The sequence below is a fragment of the Centruroides sculpturatus genome, unplaced genomic scaffold (genome assembly GCF_000671375.1).
Source record: "Centruroides sculpturatus isolate CEXI.00-Female unplaced genomic scaffold, Cexi_2.0 scaffold170, whole genome shotgun sequence".
In the NCBI taxonomy this organism is placed as follows: Eukaryota; Metazoa; Arthropoda; class Arachnida; order Scorpiones; family Buthidae; genus Centruroides; species Centruroides sculpturatus.
This window is the reverse complement of record NW_019384413.1, coordinates 362,265-368,425: the sequence shown is the minus strand read 5'-3', so window position 1 is coordinate 368,425 and position 6,161 is coordinate 362,265. Positions and strand designations below refer to the sequence as shown.

Sequence of the window (6,161 nt, the reverse complement as noted above, 5' to 3'; positions counted from 1 at the left end):
AAAACCATGGAGCAAGCTGAAGTCTGGACGAGAAACATTCCGGAGAATGTACAAGTGGCTGGAAGAACCAGAATTTCAACGGATGTCTGCTCTCAGATTGGCAGGTGGGTGATCCAACCACGTGGAAATGTTGATTTTTTGATCTTATTAACTTTTTAAAAATTTAAATAAATGAATTTTTTTTTCATTTTTCTGTTTTATAGATGTGTTAATTTAATATAAATATGTTAATTTTTACTGAATAATTTAACAAATTTAACTTTTTCATAAAAAATCAAATAAACTTTCACCTTTACCCCAGTGTAAAGGTGAAAGTTTTGGTTAGTAAATAAAACTATGAAACTTTTAAACTTTTTAAATAAATAATATACCAAAACTTAATTTTTTTAAGAATAAATAAAGATATTAAACTCATAATTTAGAATTTTAATATAATTGTATAAATATTAAATTAAATGTAATTCAAAAATCAATGCCGAACCATCCTAAGATATATTTCTAAATACTTGTGTTTATAATTCATTTTTATTGCGTATACAAAAGAATAAATTAAAAGGAATTAGAGAAGATTAAAGTAAAATTCTCTTTTTTAAAAACATTTTAATTAACATTCACTAATTTCTAAATATTTGTTGCGCTTGTAGATCCATTATGAGAATTGGTGCCGCGAGTCTCTATAATTCCCAATGGAGAATATATTTTTTCTTAGTTGCCTATAACTTTATTTCTTTTCACATCTTAAATCTAAATTTCTTTATCTATATTTCTATTTTACATTTTAGTTTAGTTCCTCTCTTAAGCTTCTACAGTTTTCAAATTGTATTTTTTTCTACATTCACTCAATTAATTAAATTTAATTTTTGAAAATATACTATAAAAATCAGTAATTTAATACAATGTAACAAGAATATATTTAATATTTTAATATTTAAAACTTGACTTTTTTTTCATATAAACACATCAAATTAATTAATTAAATTTGCTACATTAATTTTTAAGAAATTTCCAATTATTCATACAAAACTACTTCACTTAAGTATGAAATTCTATAACTTTTTTTACTTTAAAATTATATTTTAATAATAATCGTTGCAGTTTTATAGTACAAAATGTAAAAAGCAAAATTAATTTATCGTAAAAATTACGACCCGACTCAAATCGAACGTACGCGACATATCTATTACCGGCCGGTTCACGCGAACCGAAAGATTCCGAAATTAAATAACTCGATTACTCGAGTTAGGAATATATTATCAAATATTAATATAATAAAATTTAATAAATAAATTGATGAGCAAGCAGTTCTGTAATATATTATTGGCTAAATGTACTTTTAGCCGCTATCAATTTTCTTCTACTGGATTGAATGGAATACATCAACATCAATGTATTAATTTCTGTTACGCTTTAAAATTATATTTTACTCAACGTTAATTAACATAAAAACTTAATTCTCGATTATTATTAAACTAAATCAAACGCGACGCAGAGAAAATAGACTTTTAAATCATTGCTAGTCTAGTTTATGTGTGGGCCATTTTTATAGATAATAAATATATTTTATTCTTTAATTTGTCTCATAGAAAAAGTATTTCTGTTGCATCTTTTTCTATACAATTTAAGAAGTTTTATATTTAAGTTAAATTATTCTAAACTTTTTAACTATTTAAACCTTTAAAATTACTAAAAAAATTTTTTAATTTACATACATCATTAAATGCAAAATTCCACCTTCATGTTCTACATTTGATTTGTCCTATATAAAGAAAAAAAAAAACATATGTATAGAGCATTCATTTATACTATAAATAACTTTAATTTTTGATTAATTCGGTACATACAAATATAAAATAATGTACATTAAATTCTTAAATTTAAATCTCTGTCGGCGATTATCCCATAAATGGGACGAAGCGTCTAAAGAACAATCATTTATTAATGCGTATATACCATATTAGTTTAATTTACAAGACTTTAAATTAAAATTACATTTAATTTTTAATCTGAGTTTTATTTTTCTCTATTAAAATTAAATAAAACTATTTAATTGAGAGAATCGAAATGGTTTTCACATAGAAAATTTAAAAAAAGAAAAAATAGAAACTTTAAATCTAATCATGTTAACTGTCAAGTGCAAGTCACATAGAATAGTCTCGGGGAAGAATAATTCACATTTATCTTTACAAATATATAAAACATCCTGTCGTAAAACTTACATAATTCAATTTTAATATATAATAAAACCTTTGGTTATTTTTCTTCTATAAATTCTTAAGGTGAAAAGACAATTCTGTCTGAATAATTCAGTCATATTAAATTGTTTAATGTTTATTTAGTTAAATACAGAAATTTTCTCTCCCCCTTTTTTTTCTGTTTATTAATTTCGCTAAACTTTATTATTTAATCCAAATTAAGAATACATATTCATATATTTATATTTATCATAGAATTTAATAGAAGTTATGCATAAATATATTTATAGAAGTGTAATCATTGCAGATCTCTGAGGAAAAGTTATTCATAAATGACACATCAGTTAGACTCACCTAGGATTATTCATTCTGCATTCTTCCATTTTTAGTGATATTTTTGGATGAATGGATATTCAAACTGGTATGCATGCAATAAAAAGATGGCATCAAAGGCATATTTATTATTCAAAAGTAATAATAATAATAATAATNTCTGTCGCTAGTCTGGCAGGCCCTCATAGATGCCAACCCATAATTAGATCCATCAGCACATGATCGTGCATGCCCGGCAAAACGGATTTTGTCGAAATGGCATTCAATTTCATTTTAAATCTTTACATTCCACTCTGAGGCATTCCAAAGCTATTTGACCTGAAGAAGAACTTTGCAATAGTTCGAAAATGTTTGTTACAAAGTGTATTTTTTACATGTAATGCACCAGTAACAGGTTACAGAAATAAGGATTTTTACTCCGTTGTTGAGGCAAAGATGAACTCTGTAACTAATCATTTAAAGAAAGAAAACAAAAAATAGTTAGTAAAATAAAGATAAAAAATCCAGAACAAATTGCATTTACAATTATAAAAAGACTAAATACAAGAATAAATTTTTGAGGTCTGTTGACTGTCCATTCACAATCATTGGAGTACAATCAGTATTAGCAGAGTTGGTCTTCCTTTAGTCCCACCCAAACACATGCAAATTATTTATAATGAGCAATTATTTATTGTGTTGTTGGCTGCAATTTCTAATCGTGTTATTTTTAATTTATTTAGTTTAAAATACAGTATATGCTCTCTTCATTTTATTAGAGTCTTGTCCCTGTACATCATACTTTTCCTGATAACAGTAGAATCGTGCCAGTCATCTATCTAACTCTGTTCCAGGAAAAATTTTTGAATTGAAGTAACGTATATACATATATTCGGTCAATACCAAAGTTCATATATAGTTAATCGGGACCTCCTGCCTCTAATTTTTCTACATCTGGTCTCTACTTTCATTTATCTAACACCATTCTCAAGATTAAGGAAGGATGGATTCACAGATTGACTGACAGTGGGAATTTATAGATCTACAATTCTTTCAAATTGCAGCCCAATTACAATAAATATTACACCTCTTCAAAGATTACATTAAAGTTTTTTTTAAACTTTAAAAGTTTAAAAAGAACTTACTTTTTATCCATTTTGATATTAATATGAATTAATCAGACTCCATATGTTGGAGCAGGAACAATGTATTTTAATATTGTTATTCTCTTTATTGATATATTTCACTTAATTTTGTGCTATCCAGACTGAAATTGATGACGATTTTCTCTATTTCTGCACAGTGTTACTTTAACAGACTTCTGTATACCATCATCAGTAATTTTCTCTTAACACCACCAAAAAAGCTGTTACCAAATGTTTCTTTCCCACAATCCAGAATATTTTTGATACATTGTTTGTATTTTTGATACGTTTGCAGGTACTCGAGGACAAAATCGGGGACAAAATGAGTTCTTCCCAAAAAATACTGGGGCACTTCGATTCCGGGACGTGCAGGACATGTATTTTTACTTTGCCGGTGACAGAAATACATTTAAAATGTGGAAAAAGAAAAAGCTACTCATTGTAGGAATGGTTTTTAGAATAAAGTCCTCCCGTTGCTAGACGGCGGTCGGAAAAATCCGGAACGTCCGGCAACCCAAATTTTTGATCACTCAAAAAAATTTCTCTTGCATGCTCATACAATTTCTAACAAGACATGGTAACTTAAAGAGTTACCAGTGACCTTAGTCTGATCAGTAGTGTCTTCTACTCATGTACTGTACAATGTACAAATGAAAAATTGAAACCATTCATCACAGTATATGAACATCTTAAGTTGAGCTAGAGACTATTTTTTTTTTTTATCATTTTGAATGACTTTGCTCACTAAATATTCTAGTTCAAGATCCACTATACCAATCTTTTTACTACTATGCAACTGAAGTATGGAAGAGAAAGCATAGTTTCTCATAAAGCCTCTGGTATTAACATTTATCTTGTCCTTACAGGAGCAACAATCTAAAATTTCTGCAATCACTGTTGTAACCTTTTCTACTGTATAGCCCTTGTGATCTATTTGTGTGTTACTTCTCCCACCTGGAGTGGTACACATGTTGGAATTTTAATTAAAAAAGCCAGAATAGTTGAAAACATGGTAAATTTTTCATATTTATTGAAATTGAGAAAATTAAAGATCCTAAATGTATTTTTTTAAAGTATTATTATTATTATTATACAAAATGTTGCTTTATTTTATTTACTTTTTAGAAACAGACTTTTCACTTCCATAAAAAAACATACTCGTGATAAATCTTACTTATGGGCATCTGTCACAGCTAGAATTTTATTATTGCTGTCAATTTCTGTCAGAATTACCATGGTGATACATGTGATGAGTCAACTTACATTCTACTAATATCTTAATCATTCTTCAAGTGTATATATTTTCATTCGTGCGGAACTATCCAACAATCTTAAAAAGAGAACAAGAAGCAATCAAGTAACAAAGAACATTATGAACGGCCAAGATCCACTGAACACTACAGATATTAAAAACATGTTTTTTGAGCCCTTTGAATGAAGATGTGATAAGCCAAGTTTACTTTTTAGTAACCCTTTTATACACTCGATTTAATGATACGTATTGTATTTATTATAATAAAAATTGCAGGCGTGAGCTGAAGTAAGTCACATACAGCACACTCTTTATTAGAATAAGTACGGTAATTTGTAAATTTGAAAGTCTTGAAAATTGTCAACCGATGATTGATTCAGAATATTGACATGCAAATTGACGTGCCTAGAAGCATATAAAATAAAATTAAATATCCATTATCAGAACATTAATATTATCAATTATCAGGATAAATGTAAATTTAAATCCGATAATTGATGATATTTGGCAGTCGGATTCTCCGTCCGTCACAAAATAACATACCATTACCGTGACAAGTTTAAATATCAAAAATAGAGTTTTGGTGTGTCATCAAAGTAGCAAACATGCCGATAATTTCAAGTAGAATTTGTATAAACATTTTTGATGTAATACATGAAGTTCAGATATATAAATAAATAACCTCATTATCTCAAGATAGTTTCACTTAAAAATAAATAAACTACTTATTAATTACATTTAGCCAAATCATTAGTGCATTTAATGCAGTTTATTTGGGAGCATTTAATACACGGCCCGGTCTAAATTTTCCGAAACTACTTCATCGAATGGCACTTAGTGATATAAGAGTTCATTCGGTTTCAAATCAGTAAAAAGCAATAATAATTGGTCAAACTGAAAAAATAAACTCATTCTTTTATCGAACACACTCTTTACTTTCACCATTACGCAAAAACTGTTTACTTATAGAAAACAAGAGGTCGCCTTCTTATTTTAGTAATTTGAACTGCACGAAAGATTCTTATTCATCAATACAATAGAAACAAAATTGTCATTTAAACACATTCTGTATCATTGCTTAATGATAATGAGTACGGTTCCGGATTTCATTCAAGCCTACAAATACAAGTTAACAAACTAACATTTTTTCGTGATTCTATTCTAACATTGCACTTCTTTTCAGACATGTTCAATAAGTGTTTTTAAAAATAAAGTAATTTATTTAAAATTTTAAATATTATTATTATTATTATCATCATC

At 27.5% G+C, this 6,161-nt stretch overlaps 1 long non-coding RNA gene across 1 annotated transcript in view; it reads right to left on the bottom strand.

Annotated features, from left to right (window-relative positions):
• Nucleotides 1–1,067: 1,067 nt before the first annotated feature.
• Nucleotides 1,068–6,161, bottom strand: part of LOC111619085 — a 12,216-nt gene continuing 7,122 nt past the window's right edge. Inside the window, exons 2-3 of the long non-coding RNA XR_002755687.1 lie at nucleotides 2,547–2,610; nucleotides 1,068–1,756 (exon numbers count right to left, since the gene is read on the bottom strand). This is a non-coding gene — a long non-coding RNA (uncharacterized LOC111619085). The remainder of the gene's footprint in view (nucleotides 1,757–2,546; nucleotides 2,611–6,161) is intronic.